The following is a 22,000-nucleotide window of genomic DNA, read 5'->3' on the forward strand; positions in this document are numbered from 1 at the left end:
TACACATCAATACTGAGGGCAGGCCAATATGAGTTCTTTGATATTCATACAAATGCTGTCTATTCAGAGTTTTTGAGGACTTTATTTTTGCAGGTCAAATATTGTTTGTTGAATATCAAAACAGATGAACAGGCACATCCAGACAATGAGCTCCCATTAAGGCACTATGCCATCCAAAGACCTCACTCACTATCATCACCACCACCACCAGCATGACGTTAATAACACCTTTTAAACTCTTTCGCAGAATGAGTCAGACATAATTACACTCATGACTGGATCAATCTGCGTTAAGGCCCCTGCTGCAAAAACTTGCTGCTGGGCCCCTATTACCCCTATTATTTTTTGACAAAGCGCCTGTCATGAGGACACAACGTATACAGCAGGACAAAGCTTGAGGTCTTTGTCATAGCCTGCTTTAGTCGTAAATACTCCCATATTTCCAAATACATCACCTCAAAACAATGTCCACATAATGAACCTGGAGCCCAACAGTCTGGAGCCCGCTTTACCTGGTTGATAATTCAGCCTAATTGTGTATAAATCGCCTGTGGCTCAGCGCCCAAATATACGTCTGACATGCTTGTGACACATAAACCTTCTAGGACCCTGAGGACGTCTGAGGCTGGCCGATTAACTGTTCCAAGAGTTAAAACAGAACATGGTGATGCAGGGTTTTGTTATGTGGCACAAACCTGGAATAACCTCCCAGATGATGTTATACATGTTAATCTTATTTTTTAATCTTTGCACCTTTTATCTGCATCTTTGCTATTTTTAATGGTGATTTTTTAATTGTAAAATTTAGAATAGCAAATAATACAATTAATACAGTAATCAATTTTACCTTTTATATCTTTTCTCTTTACTCTTTTATTGTAAAGCTGTAACCATTATTATGTTTTATATTCTATTGCTCTGTAAAGCACTTTGAATTGCCCTTGCGTATGAAATATGTTATACAAATACAGCTTCCTTGCCTTGCTTAATTATACTTTGGCCTGTTTTAATGTGACATCATAAAGCATTATGGCGGCTTACAGCAACTCCTGAAATGCATTATACACATATCAAAATGAAGTATGAATAGGCACACTTTTTATGCTGTTACATTATAAACGTGGGCTTTATAAATGCTGTTACCAAAAGATTCTTGTGTGTTTTTGAGCTGGCTGCAGGTAAGTCAAGAGGACTCCTTAAGATTTTTGAATAGCCTCTTACAAACACAACTTGGGTGCACATCATCACAGCTCAGCTGAGGGGAAAGTGCTCACAAAAGTGGTTAATAACCGGACTGTCGATTCCTCATTAACTCTGCAGGGGTGCATGTTGTGCCACTGTACTGACCAGGACAGGTTGGTTGACTCCGGTAGCAATACTGATTAACTTATGGATGGCGTTTGCTCTTGGGTGTGTTGTTTTGTGAGGATATAGAAAACCCAGATAAAACCGTGAGGCACAGTAAGATCTAGCTCCATAAGTCATTTCTGTTAAACAAAGAGAAACAAGCAGTTAAGCTAGGCAACCATTCTGCAAAAAGAATTGAAATGTACAAAGACAAACTAGAAGACAAACTTGGATGTCAAGAAAACTATGGCTGGTCTGCAGTAGAAAAGTAGAAGAGTGTCATTAAATCTGATGATTTATTGGGTCAGGAGATCAATGAATTTTACCTCAGATGTGATGTTCATAACTTCCTAAATTAATCTGAACAACTAAGGTATATCATCTCTAACTCATCCCGCTCACTACATTTGATGAACATACTGTAGTTAATACTTTTAAGTGCTAAAAAAAATCAACATAGGTCGACAATTTCGCTATAACACTGAAAAAAACAACATAAAAAAATAAACATATTAAGATTCAAAATGAACATGGGTTATGTATAAGTTCATCTTCCATAAACATACATATTCAGTCCAAAATAATAGAAGAATGTACATATTATCTATAAAATAAAATGTCCTCTTTATTTTATCTTACTTTAAAGAAGTCATCAGACAACTTCAGGGTATCACTTCAGGGTATGTCCCCCATGATCTCCATCAGTGGTGTCCATCTTTGTATAAAAAATTCCTTCTGTATTCTGAGCATACATGCAATTATTTTCCCATTGTATCAACACTTTCAATTGTTAGTACTCAGCATAGAAGCTAAGAACAATCACCCAAAGGTCCTGAATGATTATATGCCAATGGCCTTGACCTCCCAGGTCATGAAGTCCTTTGAAAAAGATAAGACATGACCTTCTGGACAAAACCCAGCACCTTCTTGATTAATTTCAGTTTTCATACAATGCCAGACATCTGTACAGGAGGCGCCTCCATGTTTGACCTTTTATTCAAACACCTAGCAGGCAGTGAAACTCACACTGAGTTATTTGCTGATTTCTCCTCAGCTTTCAACACTATTCAACCCCTCCTGTTAGTGGATAAACATTCCAACTACTTCAGTGTTGACTCTAGTTTCTGCTGGTTGGATCCTTGACTTCATCTTGAACAGAACCTGGAGGGTGAGGGTAAATTTGTGACTGTCAGGGGAGCTCTCTTCATCTACAGGTTCGCTCCAGGAGTGTATCCTCTCCCCACTCCTTTGTATTCTGCATACAGACGACTGTCGGAGCCAGTTTTAGAACCAATATATCCTGAAGTTTGCAGACGACTCAGTTATAGTTAGTTTCCTCTACGATAATGAACCAAGTCATGGCCCTGTGGTTGATTATTTTGTAGGATGGTACAAAAACATGATCCTTCAACTCAGTGTGTCATCGACAGAAGACATGCATTAACTTCCAATGACATCCCTCCCCTCACTCAGAGCACCATTATTGAGGGTCAAGAGGTAGCATCTTGGTTCAATCTCTGATAACAAGCTCACTTTTGAATGCTTAATTGCTTGTAGGAAAGGTCAACTACAACTTTTCTGCTTATGGAAACTTGCCAAGTTTATGCTTACATGTCCCTGATGACTCTTATCGATATATCCTACGCTGAATCAATTGTAACAATTTTCCTCAACAGTTGGCATGGCTGTATCTACATATCAAATCCAAGAGTGCACTGGCTAAAATAGTAAACAGAAGTAACACATTTTTTACACATCCCACAGAGTAGCCTGTCCATTCTGTATAAAGTCAGGTAAGGATGGAAAATTGCATCCTGTCTGATGGCACCCACCCTCTTCATCAGGAGTTTTAATCCTTACCCTCTGTCGCCTGTTTTAGATTTACCTCAGTCAAAACAAACAGATACAAACACTCATTAATCTCCATAGCCATTGTCTTCCTAAATGCAGGGATAAAGAGGTAGCTTTCCCATTAAGAGTATAGGTCTACTTGTGTTCATGTTGATCTCCCAGCTTTTCAGAATGAGAAAATCAACTTACCAGTGTGTAAATTCTCCTCCTGCCTACTTCTGCTAGCCAGGTGGAGATTTTCAAATGTAAATATCAGTAAACATTGAAGAAGAGATGGAGAAGATGGGCACCAGCTGAACTATCATCCTACTGGCCATTGTACAGGCGTCGGATAATAAACTGGGCGACATCCATGCTGCATCAGTTTACAACAGGATATCACTGTAATACCCTTTGTTTCACTGAAACTTGGCTGAGTCCTGGACAGTGCCATTCAATCAGGTGAGTCTTTTTGCTGCTCTAACAGAGCAGAGGACTCTGGCAAGAGAAGGGGAGGAGGCTTGTGCTTTATGGTGAAATGGACTGGTGTGACACTGGGAATGTAAGGTGTGGTCCTGCTCCTGATCTGGATCACTGCTGTATGTTGTCAGAAGCGGCTGCGGAACAACCATGTGACCATGCCGCCATCTTGTTGAGGTCAGGATAAGTAAACAAATACGTTGCATGCCCCCAGTGATGCGAGATAAAGCCATTAAGAGTCTGAAGCACGCACCAGGACTGAGTATGCGGTGCAATTAATTTGCAAAAAAACAGAAGCAACTGTACCCAAAATTAGAATAGCGAGGCAAAGTTGTATCAGAGGTTATGCAACAGCAATACAGGGCTGGAGTCAGGTTAGCCTAGCTTAGCATACACACTGAAACCAAGGGGAAACAGCCAGCCTGGCTTCATCCAAAGTAAAAAAGACATACCAACCAACACCTCTAAAGTTCGCTATTGACATGTTTCTTGTTTGGTTTCAGTATTCTGTACACAAACAGAAATGTCAAGGGAAAATAAAGGTTTGTGGTTTTAAGGGGGAATTATGTACTGGAACTATTTGTAGTTGCACAACATCGGGTACAGCGACTGTGCACAGCTCCCTGGAGTCCTGTCCTTACAGTGAGGTTACACCATAGCCAGAGATGCTGCATTCGTGCTGAGCGGATGAATACACTGTTATGGATGAATGGACCACACACACACAAAAAAAATAGTCCCATCATTCCAAGATAGTGGAAGTCATTAAAGACATAAAAAGTCTATAGGCCGTATAATTATAGGATACACTGTTGTTTACACAATAAACATACTATACATATACACATACAGAATAATAATAGTGCAAAATACTTTCAAGAGAAAAAAATCATGTACACTATAAATACACTGGACATAAAAGCTATACAGAGAGAGCAGTTTGTGGCTCTGAGTTCAGTTATAGTCTTTATTTAAAGTTGTTTCTGGGCTTGGATGTATAGACGTTTAGACGCATGGAGGCAAAGTGCAGTTTTACGGCTGCAGGCTTTCAGCAGTGTTAAAGTTACTATACCATACTCTAATGCCCTATATTAGGATGCTCTGTGTTGTGCTGCAATAAAGTTGACCAGGATCCTAAGGGTTAGGTAGGCCCTCTTCAACTTTTAGCTTTCTCGCTCCTGACAATGGTTTGAAAGCAAAACAAAAAGCTTCAAGCGGAAAAATAGCTGTCTGGCCTTTATAAGGGAAGCCTAACTCTGATGTTACATGCATGTTAATAAAGCCATTAATAAACAGGGCTGCTCATAAACAGGGAAAAGGAGAAAGCTCCCTGGGGTGCAGCCCCTGGGTGGGGGGCCTGTTGAGGTCAGCACTTTAAAATAAAAATATTCACCGCTACTTATTCAAACAACAATAAAAATAAGCACTCTACAGAATTTATCATTTGCTTTCGTAAGATATAACCTTATTCATCATGACAATGCTCTCTCCTGAAAATGGTATAAGTAAACTAATTACTTGCTAGAGTGAATTTCCTTGCTATACCAGGACATACAGGTCAATCTGTGGAAAAGCAAGTGGAAAAAATGGGAGATGGAAAGGGCTATAACTCCAATAGTGATGAAATGACCAACTTTTTTCAGTCAGCTCAGAAAGCTGCTCCCAGCCAGGCTGAAGAGGCAAACAACAGACAAACGTTACAGCTAATGTTACTAGCCAAGAGGTAACCAGTATCAATAAAGGAGCCACCAAGCCCAGTACCACCTGTGAGAAAGAAGTGTAGTGCCCTCTTAGAGACTGAGAAAGTCTCTCTCAGTTTACATCTATGTGTGTACATAAGAAAAGCAAATTTAGGGAAGGCCCAGTCACTGGACTTTTTCAGGGGCTCAGCCATTTCTGTCGGCTAACCTGTTAATAAAGGGTTACAATCCATCAAGTCTGCAGCTGTAAATGTTATTAAGTTGTTTATAAATGGATATTTGGTCAGAGGTAAAATTCCACTGGAGCAGCAAGTGTCCTGTTGGAGTAATCTTAACATCTGCCAGAGAGAATTTTTAATATCCTGGCAATCCCAACGTTCTCATTAATAGCTTATAACTGACCTAAACAGCATTAGTAAATGATTTATTAACTATTTATAAAGCCATTAGGTGCAACTAATGGTCCAGTATTCTGGTCCACTGTGTGGAGTTACATGAGGAGGTCTGCAAGGGAACAAGCTACAGTCTTTCAAATTTGGATGCCAGTCTGTGCAAACTGTTGCAACTGTTCGATATAATTTTGTCTTTTCATTATATTTTTCAATTATAATACTGTAAATCGCCTGTCTCAATTAGACATCTGGTCTGGCCGGCAAGCAGTTCTTTATGTAGAAGTTCTTCGGAAGTATAAAACTGGGTTGTTAGCGACCTTAATAATGTGTCCATTCCTGGATTACCCTATATAATATTTATATTCCTTAGGTATGTACGGGTCTGCAGATCAAGAGGATCAAAAGTGTTTTTCATAGAAATTAAAACAAGTTGTGAGTATTGTTTTAACAGGGTAAAGTGGTGTTGTTTTGGTATGCCAGGTGCTGTAATCCTCAGGGGCCATAACTCACCCTCTCTCTGTCTTTTGGAGCGAGTTGAAATGAATGACTCATAATTGATAAATCATCTGAAGCCTAATTTTTATACAAGTAATATTCATATTGGTTTAAATAAACAATTTCTCTGCAACAGTTTTGTGTGAAAAGTCCCACATACACATCTGCCCCAAATATAAGCTTGTTGAGTTCTGTGATTTGAGCAAATAATAGCCTGGGCTATTAATTGAAGTTGGACAATATATAGGATTCTCAGGAAATGCAGCATACTGAGTGGATTATTATGTTAAAAAAAACTGCAATAGCCTTGAGAGAGTGCTTCCAACATAAGTCACAAAAGCAACACATGTTTACCACAACTTAATTTGTTCAACAATTAAAACAGATCAATTACATAAACTGAACATTAAAACTAAATAAATACATGAACAATAACAACAGAATTCATACTGTAGACCTTGACTGGAAGTGAAGTTAAAACCTGTGAAGCCACTAGAGGGCCCATTGGTAGTCAACATGAACAGCTGCTACCACCAACATTTTAACTTCATTCATTGTCTGCTGCCCGAGACCCAGGTTATTATAATGTGTATTATTGCATGGCCTGACTGTGTCTCCAAATGACGATATCCTACCTGTATGTTACACTGTGGTTTACCAGATAGTGGAGCCACATGGCATGCACAGAAATGTTATAATACTGTACCAGTAACCCACAGTCTGTGCTGCATGCCAGGAGTGAAATCGGAAAGCAATGGGATCACCTATAGCTGACAATCAGTGGGTGTTGCAAACAAAATAGGGAATGGAAAATATCAAGTGGGCACAGGTGATAAATAATTTTACTGTCAATATGCAAAGTAGGTCAGGACATCGTATAGGGATGCTCTCTATTGTCTCCTCACGTGTCTGTGTAAAAACATATCTCAGCTTGACAATTCAGTTTTTAGCATTTAGACATCTCGACCAATTATTCGTATCAGTGTCTTTTAATGAGAAGGTTGAACTGATTCGTTTACAAGTTGTTTACATCCACCAGACTGTCTATGCTTACATAGGTTAAAGCAGGATAACGCACTGCAATATCGCTGTTACAGTAAAGAGTTATGCACAGCCGATTAGTATCACATTCCTCTCATGTCCCTGGCAATGTTTTTGAATCGTGGCACATTTGAAGTGCAATGACGCTGCAGGCTGAAGAGTTTTCTTTGTCAGAGCATTTGGACTGACGGCGCACAGGGAGCAGACAGTGGAGGGCTGCTCAGGAGTGCACCCGCTCTGATAGGAGTAATGACGTTTCTTATCAGCCATCCGCACTGCTGTCACAGCTATGTTTGCCATGTCTTGGGTCTTTGTCATGCACATGCGTGCACAGAAACCCGCTGGTAACCCGGTGTAACACGAAATCGGGACTCTCCGGTACAAATGTAACAACCAGGTTTATCCTGATCCCTGGCTCCAGTCAAGGACAGCGGATTAACCTACCCTATGTTAAAGAATTAATGCAGGAAGCCATTTATGACCCGGTTACTTTAATGAATGTAAACGAACACATTGTTTCTTTAGCCCCATTGGAGTTAACATGGCTCTCCATCCAGACACAGACAACAACACTACTACCAGCCAATCAGATCTCTCTCTGTCTCCGCCGCGGAAATAAACGACAAATCAGCTGCCCGTGTGCTTCCAGTGATAACCGACGGGGAGCCAATCAGCTGTCTGTCTGGTTCTGCTGGGGAAACGAACAGCCACTCAGCGGTCTGTCTGGGCTACACGGAGTGACGGCCTGGCCAATGAGCGCTCTGTCTGGCTGCACCGAGGGGGTGAGCGTCTGCCGAGGCCCAATCAGCGGCTCAGTGCTGCCTGCCGGTGCCGGGGACTGGTGGTGAGGAGCCGCTGCAGCGCGTCAGGACCGGACCGTGAACCCGGAGACGGTACACACTGAGGCGAAAAGGAGACACAGGTGAGTCCGAGGATGTGAGCGAGGCCTGGCTCCGGCGGGAGATGTTTTGAAATGGCAGCGGCGGGATTCATGTCGCGGCAGGACGGCTAGTTGTTGTGTCGTTTTCCTACCGGTGGATATGCTGATAGACAATAGAGCGGCTTTGCTTTGCTATTTATTGATGCGGGCTGACATGTTGGCGACCAGTAGCCGTCGCCTCGAACTGTTAATTTGCATTTAAAGGTCTGGAGTCGCAGCAGAAACATCATCGGACATCTAAATCCTGCCCGGCTGTTTGTGTTTTGACAATAACCGAGCTGTTAGCGGAGATATTGTGATTACATTGTGATAGAAACGCTGTGCGGAATGCCTCCAATCCCGTTTCATTGTTTGATCCAGAGTCTCTAGGGGTTAACTCAGACTGGAGAAAGAGCCAGGGTCCTCCAAATACTTGTTAACGCTCATTTAAAGAGCACCGGGATTAGATGAGATGTTAGATCGGTTATATTCAAGCAAAGCTGTGTGAAGTGGCGGATTAAAACGCGCTAGGAGGAGGCCGGGGTCGCTGATGGCTCTCAGCAATTAGGTAGAAAAATTCGAAATGCATCAGCCATTTACGTAGAGACTCAACTGGCTCCATATGCACCTAAATGGCTGCCTGGCGCCTGACAGCATAACCAACATTTTACTGTAAGGGCAAGGCTTTATTCAGGCCGAGCGGCTGGTTGTTTCCTGAGCGGCGGATTAACAGAGGTAGATGTCTAGATGACGTTAGAGACCAAACGGGAATCAATATTTAATGTGTGCTGCCTATTATTCTGCAGTATACAGGACCTCATTTTGTGTCTGTTGACCAGAATTGGTCTCTCCCCTGTTGCTGCACTGCTCCTCAAGATTTACATGAGTCACATGCAGATGAATCCACACATGACTGCCATCACTGCCTTTGTGATTGCATTGTCCAAATTTGAATATGTACAGTCTTTGAGATGGAGGGTGATGAAATGAGGTGAGGAGCCAAGGTGTTGTTAATGTTACATTCCTCCACGACAAAAAGACATTTGCAGAAATGGGTTGTTTTAAGTCACAGTCAAGTTTTGTCTTTCACACCAGTTTGGGTAACAAAAAAAACTTTATGTCCCAGGAAAACTGTCTGTTGAAGTGAAAAGATGACAGACAGCAGGAAAGTGGTTGTCACTGCTTCATGTTTTCTTGCCATGAAACCTGCACCCCTTTCACTATCCTCAGCAGTGTATCACTTTCAACCAGCTGTTTGTTTCTAGTGTCGTCTCCTCTCTGGGCTATTTGTATTGCACCTTTTCCACAATAGGGTAAATCATCAAGGCACTTTGAATTTAGGACATGGTGCTCACTTCACAAATCTTCATCTAAGCGTGCAAGTAAAGTAGCCCCACAGCCTTTAGTTCTGAGATAAAAGTTGGCAGACCTTGATACACTCAGCCCTCCACTCACATAGTGATAGTGGGTCTGTATGAATGAAAGGTCCCTGCTGTTGAAGAGTGTGAATGAACTGTAGTATTCTCAATGATGGAGTCCTTCCTCTTCCTATTTCCAACTCTGAGTCCCATGGCAGCCCCAGTAGCATACAGATGAAGAGTGCTATACTGTTATGACAGGTTTCTACAGTACCCCCTGAGTATTATTGTGCCATTTTTGAGGAACTTAGTGCATTTAGAGTTTAATGTTTTAATTATTTAGCTGGTCCTCACTGAAACACTGCAGATAATGTAGTTTGTAACATATGTACCTGGGCAGTAATTAGGAAGGCTTTTCATTAAAGAGTAAAAAGAAAACTACTGATGCATTAATCTGGCTGTTTTGTAACCCCAACACTGTGTCCCAGTTAGGCTATGAAACCACAGTACTTACTGATATACCTGGACCATTAATGGATTTTTGAGGCAGATACAGACATTGATAATTGGGATCATGATAAATTAGCTTATATGATCTTTTTAGAGGACACATAACATAAGCAAATGTTAGGAAGGAATCCTTTAATGTGGTTATTAAAGAATTATGATTAAAGATATATGCTTTGCAGTTTAAATGTAAACTTGTTAATGATAGACAAAATAGGTAGTCTACTTGAGACTGTTTCTTAACAACGTCAAAAATATTATTGGCATTCTATACTATTAAAAAAAAATGTGTTTAGTGAAATGAGCTGTTGTAATTTTGGTTGGACTGAAAACTCCAGACTGTTGGATGTGGAAGGACTTGAAGTGGCAGAAAACTTTTCTGTCGAACATTAAATGTTTATGCCTACACAAACAACAATGGCAGCTAGAGTTCAGAGAAAAAAAATATCCTTAAAGGAATACTTCACCTATAAAATGACAATTTAAATATCAGTTACTCACTGCTTGTTACCTTGAATTGGTGACGAAAACTTTGTTTCTCTGGCATGCCTTCACAGTAAACTGAGAATCCAAAAAGGCAAAACATCTTTGTGCACTGAAGTAATTTGGGACCGCGTTTAACAAAAGCAGACGTTTACTAAAACATACATTTACAATCTCGAACACAACTTGTGTGGTATGATCCAAGTCTCATTTATCCAGTTGTATACCCAGTACTTCCTATACACGTGCAATTTTGCTGTAACATTATGATTTAAAGCATGTCAGTACAAACTGTCTCATGCGAGGTCAGGTAGAGTGCTCGAGCACACGTGGGGGTGCACTACTTCTTTGTGGAAGTGTTTAAAATAGTAAAGTTTTTGTGAGCATTCATGTGTTTAGGAGATTCTGAGCATACGGCTGTAAAAATGAGACTTGGATTATACTGCACAAATTGTGTGAGACTTCGTAAGCGGATGTTTTTATATAATTTTACTGTTGCTAAACACAGTCCCAATTTACCTCAATTCATGAAGGATGTTAGCCTTTTTGGATTCTCCTACCAACCGGATGGAAAACACTTAATCACACAGAGAAAAGTAGCGGAATGTTTTGAATGATTGACAGTGTACATGGTTCCCAAACTATCCATGTAGCCAGTACACTGGGAAGACCAGAGATAAAGCCTATGTGTTCTTAACAGGAAATAGTTTGTGATGGGGACGTCTATTGGACTCGGCCATATACACTGTACAGAGGTGTATGAAGCATGAAGCAAATCTTTGTATTGAATTTTACAATTGAAAATAATGGTGGGAGCAAACATGCATCTATTTTGCATATTACAAAAAAGTGGTCAGAGTGGACATCATGTCAGTATGCTTAAAACCAATTGCTTGTCAAATCATCAAACAGCATCTGGTAAGTCCTTTCCAAGGTCAGAATCTGACAATCGTGCACGCTTTCAGTGATTGGCCAGCTGCGTGGATGTGTGATAGTAGGCAAGGTTTAAACTGCTCCTTTTTTTCATTCTTCACACAACTATTTCTGTCACTTTTCATGTAAACAACCGAGTGTGACACTATGAATGGCTACACGGAGGGACTGTCTGGAAGGTGTGTTGCTATCCTGTTTGTACAATTCATGGTGTTGTGACTACAGACACACAAAAGACACAGTTGTTGGAGAGAGATCGGGGAGGCAGCAGGATGCAGCCAGGTGGAGGCTATGACTGCAGGCATTCAGAACATTTAGAAAACATTTTTGGACATGTCAAGGTCACATGACATGTTGCGCAACCTAGTTTGTCTCAGGCAGTCGGAACTCTTAAATTTCTCCAATGTTGACCATGGAATTGGACATTGTTTAGGTGGCTACCACCCAAAAAAGAAGAGTAAAGTGTTCCAAAAGCAGAACCTGAATCTTGCCAAGCAGAAAATTTCAAGCTTTATGGAGCCAAGATCTCACTGGCTGGTTTGGTGTATGAATTTTTGTTGATTGTTTGTTAAAAGTAAATGGTGACAAATAAAAAATGCACACTGAATGAAAGAGGTCTTTACAATTGAAATGTGCATGAATATCGAATTAATTTAATTTGCAAAATACCATCTGTATCCTCATAAAATAGAATCAAAACCATTAACAAAACAAAAACTATTTTAAAATAATGAAGCCAGTGGTGTGGAGCAATCTGAATGGCATGAACTTTGATTCTGAACTCATTCATGTTGAGTGTGCATGGATATTGGAACAGAACTTATTGATTCTTCATCATTTCCAAAAAATCGTTTCTTTTTTGAAACTGAGTCATATCTTTCGAGCAGTCCTAAATCATTTATAGAGTTAACAATCAGGAAGATTTACATTCTGAAATACATTTGAGACCAGACCCTCTCATCAGCTGAACACATTTGGCTCTAACTTCTGGTAAGGTAGCATCATTTCACAATGTGTTTCCCCCTCCTTCATACAGTATCACAACTCCTTTTATCATTGCACTCAGTTTCCTGTACAGATCACATCAGTTGACGTCAGTGAAGGTTCCTTGTGAAGTTCTTTAACTCAGCCTGAGGCTAATAGGAACCCAAGGGTGACCTGGCCAGGTCAGGTTGGACTCATTTTCACATGCAGATTACCTGACCGGGGGTGCTTGATGTTTGCTTCGGGTCGGGTTTTGGTTTTAAAAAATGTAATTCTAGGGCTGCACAATATATTGTTTCAGCATCGACATTACGGTGTGGGCATGCGCAATAGCTGAATCACAGGATGTTCGATTTTTGCTGCTTGATACGAAAGGAAAACATGCCTTCCCCTTTAAGACAGGTTACATGTATATTTGAACTTCTTTGGTGGTGTTTGTTTAGGGAAGTGTGAATCACCTGCGCATGCTTTTCAAAAGCTGAAGTAGTCAGCAGAAAGTGTCTGGATAAGCTCCATTATAACAACTGTAAAAAGGGCCACATTTTGTGTTCACTGCAGAGAAGAAATAAAGCATCTTTTAAATGCATATCAAAACATCTTCCGACCATTTTTACCATAGAGTTGCTGGATTGTAAAAGCTATTTATCAACTATGAGCCAGGTTAAATTGAGTAAGCTAATTGAGTTAGCCTAAAGAAACCAGAGGTCTCCCACCCACAGTTTGGAGCCGCAAGGCTGGAAAGGTAATGTTCACACTTAAATCACTCAATAAAGGAAGACTGCCTGATAAACAACCAAAGCTCGCCCAGCTAGTAGTTAACCACAACCTGAAAATGAGCGAGGAACAAAAAGGAAGCAACGTGAGAGAGCCCCCTTATTTTAGGTTAAACAACATGCATTATTAATATGACATGTTAGATCATTGACTTCAGCCTGGATTGACAGAAGAGTATTATATGAATACAGTTGTACCTAGCCTAATTCTTCAGAGTAGCAAATCATTTTTCAGCTTTCATTGTTATTTTTTAAAACTTTCTATGCAGACGCACTCCCCTACAAAATCACACCATTAATTGTCGAATAATTAATTATTTCCAGATAGAGCTATTGAAGTAATCTGGTTACAATTCCTGTATTATTTCATATCACAATATAAATCCAAGGAAAAAAATATGGCAGTGTTAGTTTTTTCAAAATCATGCAGCTATACCATTGATTGTCAGGCCCAGGATCGCACCATAAAGGGTGTCACTTACTGTACCTTGATGGCATGTTATAAGCTTGACATTGCCTCAAACTCTAGCAAGTGCCTGACATGGGCATCTCTTCATCTGACTAGCTCACTCTTTATTGTTCCACCCTGCTGTATTTAAAACGTGTGCTGATAAAACAAAGTAAGTGCCACAAAACGTCCTTGTCTTTATGCAGATCAGTTGTTACTCACTGAGGAGGTCATAATTGGTAAATATGTTGACTAAAGCCACAGGAAGCTGTGGCATCTTCGCAATAAAGTATGCATTGCACTATACTGTTTTTTGAAGTGCTGTTGGTTTCCTGCAAATCCACATTTTTACATCAGACATTTTCGCTTGTCATAATAGGAACAGCACAGGTGTTACTAATAACATGAATGATGGCCTTGCTCTAGTCTCTTTAGCTGCTCCATATGTTCACCAGCTAGTTGCTAACTTTCTGTCTGCAGTTTGGTGCCGAGCAGGTACAGCTGGGTTTTTAAAGCTTGTAGCTTATTTTCAGCTGGAAACAGAATGGGTAGTACAACCAGAACAGCTAGCTAAAAGAGGCTAAAATACTCACTTTTCACATTAGCAGTGGATCAGTAGGCGATCAGATGACTGAAATGTAAAGATATTGATTGGTGCAGCTTAAAGTATTCTTCAAAATGAAATTGTCATTCAAACAATCAACATGGTTGCCTCTCACTATATGTATTTAATAGCTTTCTGAAAATGGTAGAATGGGAATGTGAACAATGATTTGAGCACAGCAGTGACGGAAATTGAAGTCCAGGTTGGAAATATTCACTTTTTTTAACCCTGTGTTTGCAATTTTTTTTGTAGCTTGCGTGTAGCTACTACCTGGTTGATACCTTTTTATAAAGTGCAGGCCTCACCTGTGTGCTGTTATTGGTTGTGGGCTACACGTTCAGTAATGTTCTGAACACAGCAAATTAAGGAGAAAATAAGAAAATACAGGCAGTGGGCTAGGTCCCTTCAGACACATACACCACTACACACTGTTAGTGGGTCATTAGTGATGATTGAGAGGGATTTCTTTTGTATAAATATATACAATTTTTAAATGAAAATCCTGCATTTTAAAGTCTGACAAAGATTGTATTTTTTTAGTCCTGTCTTTAGTACCAGACAACCCTTCACAGGATACAAGCCATTCATTACTTTAACCTTGGGATAATCAGTAACTCAGTAACCAGGTAGCACAATAGCACAAACTCCAAAAATCACAAGATTCATAGTTCACAACAGTGTATCATACAATAAGTGCTCAGTTCAAACCCAAAGAATATAGTCCTTTGCTCTCTTTAATTTCACAGTTCAACAGCAGTCAATTTCTCAGCAGAAAGTGCCTCTTCAGGATCCCAGAAAAAAAGCTAACCAAAAATACTCAGGATTAGAAATTGGCCCACCAAAACAGAACCAAGTAAACCGTCTTGCGACTCATTGGCAGCTTGAGTATGTTTTCTCTGGATCATCTCGGGGTTGTACTGGAGTTACATCCCGTACAATCTCGGTCTGACATCAATGAGCCTCAGGGGGCAACGGCCAATATTTCGGGACATCTAGTGTAGCAGGCGGATATCTGGGCCAAGACGTTTTCCCTGCGCTGGTCATATCGGCTAATCTCCGTAAACAGATGTCTGCATGCCAATGGGTTCCACTTGGACTGACTTGCTACTTGGACTACAAACGTAAACTAGAACACTATGATACAAAAGTCTTGTCCCGTTGCACACAGATTCTACATACATATGTAAATACATGTTCATAGAGATTACCTCCCATAGTTTGGACAGTATGCTGCAGTTGGCTCCAGGAAACGGTCGGCTGGTTTGCTAGCTGATTAACGAAGTGGGGGATAAAGTTGGAGAATAATGTAGCTTTGTAAAATGGAGGACCTCCAACTGTCAGTCATTGGCAAGCAAACTGGACATCACTCTGTAGACGGTGAGATGGTTGTGAGTGGATGTGCACTTTGCTGGCATAGTTTTTGCTTGAGCTGGCGCGGTAGAATTGGTGGGTGGGCATGTGTGTTGTAGGGGCTTGTGTGAGGTAAGAAGCTTCACTTTGTAACAACACTGTGCATTTAGAGTGGACTGAGTGTTTCTGTAGTTCTAACAACTCCAACAGTGTGAGTCGTCCTCTCTCTAGCTGATCGCATCACATCAGTTTCAGGAATCGGACCCCTCCAGTTACCTTTCAGATCATACCAAAGGTTATAATTTACACTGATGAACTTAATCGTTTTGAATCAGAAACCTCAGTATTTGGAACATGCAGCTGAAAAACAAGGTGTGCCAGAGTCACTGGGCAACATTTAGTTGTACATATTTAATTAACATTGCATATCTTGTGTTGCTACCTAAGTATTGGTTTGGGCTCTGTGTCAGTGGGTACCCAACATTGAAGGGCTTGGATCATGGCCAGAAAACTCGATGGGGCCATCCCTATATAAGAGGTAGTTTTATTTTAAATCTTAAATGCTGATTTTTTTATCCTTACTCACATGATTATTATGTGATTATGTGGGAATGTATGGAATTGCACACTCATTTCTGTAACACTTGAAGAGTCATGTTTGATGTGTAACCAATCTGGAGACCTGCTGTGTCACAGTAAAGTTGGATTCTCTTGCAAAGAGTGTAAAAGAGTCTGTCTGCATTACTTTGTGTTTGAGATGAGAGAAATCTGCATAATCAGTTTGTAATTAGTAAGAAAAAAAAACATTTTTGAGTGGGTGCAGGTAATACCTGTAAGTTGGCACTTATTGATGTCTGTGCTTTTTAATGAATGCATGTAGCAGGGAGTGGTGTGCACTTGCTGTAGTAAAATAAAAAGGGGACTGGGGGAAATGTTTGCTGTTTGATTATTCTCAGAGTCGGTTGTAGAAATGGCCCAGCAGTCAGTGGCAGTGCAGCTGTGACTAATCCAGCCAGTGAATAAGCAGTGTGCAGATCATTGCTGCATTGCTGTGCTGCATTTAGCCAGGTGCTGCACAAGGTCACCCCAGTCAACTTGTCTGAATGCAATCGTCCCAGTGCTCACTGTACACAGCCAGCATCAGGGTGTTTCTGCAGTCGTACCTGACGGGATCTTTAATGACCATTTTAATTTGATCGTGACGAAACACAGACAGTGTCTTTATGAAAGCTCTCCTGGACATTTTGATTATTAATATTATGATGATGGGATCCTGTTATCATACAGATGATGTGCAGTGGATGTTCTTCTATTTTGCACGTGGTGGAAAGTCAGACATGTACCACTAACAGCAGAAAGAGTCACTGTTTTTAGAAGAGGGGCATGAGCCATACATAGAATACATAAAAATATACAGAAGGCTTTAAAAAGCATTTGTCATGCAGTGTCACTTTGTTTTTCTCCCTACCCACATTTAGCATGTATGTGCTGTTTATACACATGTACCAGTAATTCATAGTGGCTTTAAAATAGTTTATAGAGAAGGACTATTTTTAATGTTGGAGCCCAGCAGGTGCACATCAGAAGTAGTAGAAGTTATTTTTTGGCAAAAAAAAAAAAAAAAAAGTATAGTCTGCGCTCTTGAATAATAACTTGTGCACACCAATGAGTTGATTCATTTTGACAAATGAAATAACTCATAAAGTGCATTCGAATGTCAGCAGGAACTGAAGTTGGAGATGGTTGTGTGGCTACTCTTGTCAGTTTTGGAGGAGCACCTGGCTGACAAGCAATTGATTGTTGGTACTAATGTGCCCTCAGACACGAAATTCATTCCTTCATATTAATATTGTTGGGCTATCACATTTCTTACAGTTGTCAAGTTAATAATTTGTGCACCAGTTATAAATGTTGCATAGATGTTTGCAAATTCTCTTCATACAATTACAGCGTATGCTTTTATGTCCTTCCAACTGCATTATACTGTGCTTTGTTAAAGAAGTGCTAATAACTATTAAATGGTGAGGACAAAGAAACTGCACAACACAGGGTCACACAACAAAATGCAGTTGTAGTCCCTCTATGCTAGGAGTGTTGCGTTACACAAAATTCACGGTTCAGTACCTCAGTTTGGGGTTTTCATGAATCAGGCATACTTTTTTTTCATTTATTTTATTTTGGTAGTTCATTGACCATAATTCTTACTGTAAGAGTTAGGGCGCCCACATTTTGCGCTTGCTCACAGAGCAGGTACAACAGTCTCATTAAAATGCACACATAAAAGCACATTGTAGCAGGGCTCAAGCATGTTAACCACATGCTTTCATTTGGTATTCTCTGACGTCAGTTACAGGATATGCGAGTTTGGTCCCAAAACGCAGCAATAAACACTCCTCTCGGACTCGGACTTTGCGAGTAGTTGACATACATAGACTATGCTTACTAAATCGGAACCAAACCAGCAGTACAAAGTACCGTTCATCCATTCAACTTAACTTTTAGGATGATTGAAGTTTTACATTGCACAACGTGTGATACACATTTATAGCTTGCATAATTATTATACTTATTATAGGGGGTTTGTTAAAGGCAGCACTGTTAGAACATGTCTTAACCAAATAAGAATATTAGGCCAAGAGTAAATCTGACAGTTTATGGAAAATGTCTAATATCAGAAGACTAATTTAGGCTAATTAAGAGATAATGATGTGACGTTTCGTCGCGAATTGTCTGTTAAATACAGATGCATTCACTTACCTTTTACTAGAGGAGGACATCTGTGTTGAAACTTACTAGTCATGTCGACAAAAACTAAAGGTTGTTCCTTTGTTTTTTCACGTGCATAATTTGCTCTCTTCTGTCAGGCTTGGTCATGACCTGTTCATAGTATTGCAAAGTCACGCATGGTTGTATCACATTATGACAGAAAACTAGTAGTTATAAAGTATGAGATAATGTATGCATAGCATTAATCTTATTCGCATTAACACAACAAACACTTACAGTTCTGATATACTGACCTCAGACCAGCTTTCACAACTGGAGCTCGCTGCACTGTGGTATGTTAAAAGTAGCTGTTAGCACTGTTTGAAAGCCATTTTCCAACAGTGGTAAAAAAGTGAGGCCAGGGATGTTTTTTGTGTCATCTTAATCTCCCGCTTTAGCTTCAACCATTACTCTGCTATGGACAGAATCATGAATGGGCGTGGCTGCGGTAGGGTAACAAGAGTGCCAGTAGACCTTGGATCAGCAGACCACCAGCCTCTTTACACATCAGACATGATTGCATAAAATGATTAAAGTAGTGCCTTTAATGTATCAAAATGTAATAAGCAAAAATGGGAGAATTTTAAAAGTGAAAAGTAAGCTGCATTAAAATCACACCAACAAGTAATTTGCGGCACAAAAGTTACTGAAGTACATGTAATGGAGTAAATGTAACTTTTTACCACCCACCATCCATTTCATTGTTCAGTAACAGATCTCCTGTGATGTAGTGGGATGTGTACCTAAAAATAGCAGCTGTAACATTTGCACCATATGTAAACAAACACCAGCATCCAACAATGATGCATTTGCCCCAGAAATACCCAGAATTCAGTGTGATATGACAGTGAATATGTGTAATTCAGTGTCAGGGATTAGTGTAGCTAATAACGCCGTGCTGAGGAGCGTCGTGTCGATTGTCTTTGGCATATTTCTGTCTCTGCTGTGTATTGATACTCCTCCTGACTGCCACATTCGGCCCCATTTTAAGATGTCTGTGCTACCTCTGTGTGCCTCGCTCTGACTCAATGTCTCATGTTCCCGCTGCTTTTTTTCTTTCTTCTTTTTCTCTCTTTTGGCTGGTGAAACCGTGTCTGCTCCACCCTGTGGTCTGAAGTTCTGCACTCAGTCTTTTCTTGTCAAAGTGCCAGCTCTTAAAGGGAGATATTTTCCTCTTTCTGCTCTGAAAACACCGGGGCTGCTCCTCCTCCTCCTACTCCTCCTTCTCCTCACCTCCCACCCTGGCTCTGTCTCTCTGACTGTCTTACTGTGTGACGTTTTGACCACTAACGGCTACATATTAAGAGATAATTCCATACCCTGAGGTCACAAACCGGCTCAGACTGGCTCAATGCGTTTTGACTGCGCTCTGTTCCCTGGGCAAAAATAAATAAATAAAAAAACAGAAAAAAATATTACGTCTGTGCTTTTTTAAAGGAACATGAGACTAATTTGCAGCAGGAGAGTCACAGCAGCAACAACAAGAAACACACACCTCTGTTGTCTGACAATAAGGAATAATTAGTGACTTTTTTTTTCTTCTGTAAATAGTTTCTCTGACTTCACCTCAGGGAACCAAAAACACATTTACATTTTTACGGATAGTTTTTCTCTTCCTTGCCTTTCATAAAAGGAATGCTTCTCTCCCACATTAACACAAAGGATCACAGTAGTCCAGCCGACTGCTTTATGAACAACAGATCATAGGACTTTTATGAAATAACTGTGATTATTTTTTTATAAATTAAACTCCAGGCCTGCGTTGGTGCTCTGCATTGTGTTAAACAAAATAAGTTTGTATCAAGCATAATCATATGTAGATAAAGTTCCTGACTATGTTGGTCTTTTTGAATAGGATATAGACAGTCCATTTGTAATTATTTCAAAAATTTACAACAAAATTACACAGCTATGTTTCTTGATCGTGTCCTAATAAGAGAGCAAAAACCAGTTATTTTAGTTACAGCTGACTCAACCTGCCAAACACAGCTGCTTTTTTGAACAGAGAAATAGATGGTTGCTGGCTGTACTTGCATGTTTTCAAGATTTTGCCAAGTAATTGTAAAAAAATCCAATTTAAGTGTGGCTCTTGAAGGCCCAGACACACCACACCAACATCAGAGAACTAGTGGTGATGAGCGCCCCCTGCTGTGTCACCTCACATTGCCTATGTCTTGGCCAAAAAGTTGCACATGAACACATCACAGAGACTTAAACCGATAGCCAACCAGCACATACGTTATGCACTTGCGTGAGAGGAAATAACTCTCAAACAGGAGCTGTCTGTATTCGTTGTTCACAAAGGGTAACCAGAGGACCTTCTTGCCACTAATATCAAAGTATTTTTACCGTGCTGCAGTGAACAATTACACAAACTATTTCTGTTAGAGAGCTCAAATAATCTTATCTTATGTAGCAAGTTTGCTTTGGTCTCACTCCCTCTTGACTTTAGCTCTTTGTTTACTTTCCTCACTTACATATTCTCGTGCGCTGAGCTAAAATGATTTTATTCACCGACAGGCTCTGCAGTCGCCGATGCCAGTTCAGCAGCGAGAAAAAAGTCGCTTAGGGACGCGCTGCAGTGCAAGAGCCAGGGACGCTCACCAACAGCCCAACATTGACTGACGGTGTCAGGGCCTTTACAATTTTAAAATAGCTGTCTTTAATATCATGCTTTCAATGTCAAAATAGTTAATGGTTTAGGCCTGACATTCATTTCTGGTTGTAGTTTATGCTGCTGTTAACTGTAATATGTAGTGCACTCTCATTGATAAATGGAAAAGACAAGTATTATCTGGGACAGACTGCCCCCGAAATATTGATGATTCAAATCCCACAGAAGATTCGAACTTTCTGTCCTTCCATCACTTCCTTCATACTGACAGTCAATGAGATGTAAGAAGCTATTTGGTATGGTGGGATGGAGTCTTTCATATAGCCATGTTGTTGGGATTGCACAGGAATGGTTCATATTAAGCTTTATTTCCTTAAGATGATTTTCCAAGAGTTTTTGGATGGTGATATCAGTTATTCTTCTGTGACATGGTACCTGAAAACCCCTGGCCAGATCTCTGTGGAGTGTGTTGTGGATTTCCATTGTCCCCAATGGACTGGTATTTTTAGTGACCGCCTGACCTTTCTCAAGGTCAGACTCTCGTGGTTTGCTAATATTTTGTAAATATTTATGATACCCATTGGGACAAGTGCAACTGATTGTATAAACACATTCCTCTGTTACAACCCTTAAACCAATGCTTCTACTTAAACATTATATTTGAATGGTATTTTGAACCCATTCTCTTGAGGATGTCGACCCAGTTATCAGAATGAATGTTGGCATTGTACATTTCTGCAAACTACAAATGCAGTAAATTTGTAGGTTATTATTTAGCAGATATATTGAAACTTTGATTTTTCAACAACACTGTAGTAAATGCGTGATTAGGTTTAGGCCCAGACAACCGTTGGATATGGTTTGGCAAAGATCATGTTTGGCTTAAAAGACCTGCACAGTCTCAGTAAACAACAACAACTGCCTTTCGTGGCACTATCATGGCTGGATATACTGTGATGTCTCTGTAAAAAAAATA

The 22,000-nt window shown here is 40.2% G+C and overlaps 1 protein-coding gene across 1 annotated transcript in view; it reads left to right on the plus strand.

The window, feature by feature from the left end:
• The first annotated feature begins 8,081 nt into the window (after positions 1 to 8,081).
• The window catches only part of gatad2b (GATA zinc finger domain containing 2B), a 45,689-nt gene continuing 31,770 nt past the window's right edge, over positions 8,082 to 22,000 (plus strand). The window contains exon 1 of the mRNA XM_033636863.2: positions 8,082 to 8,207. The gene's annotated coding sequence lies outside the window, so the exon portion shown is untranslated. The remainder of the gene's footprint in view (positions 8,208 to 22,000) is intronic.

This window comes from Epinephelus lanceolatus, chromosome 16 (genome assembly GCF_041903045.1).
Source record: "Epinephelus lanceolatus isolate andai-2023 chromosome 16, ASM4190304v1, whole genome shotgun sequence".
Taxonomy (NCBI): domain Eukaryota; kingdom Metazoa; phylum Chordata; class Actinopteri; order Perciformes; family Serranidae; genus Epinephelus; species Epinephelus lanceolatus.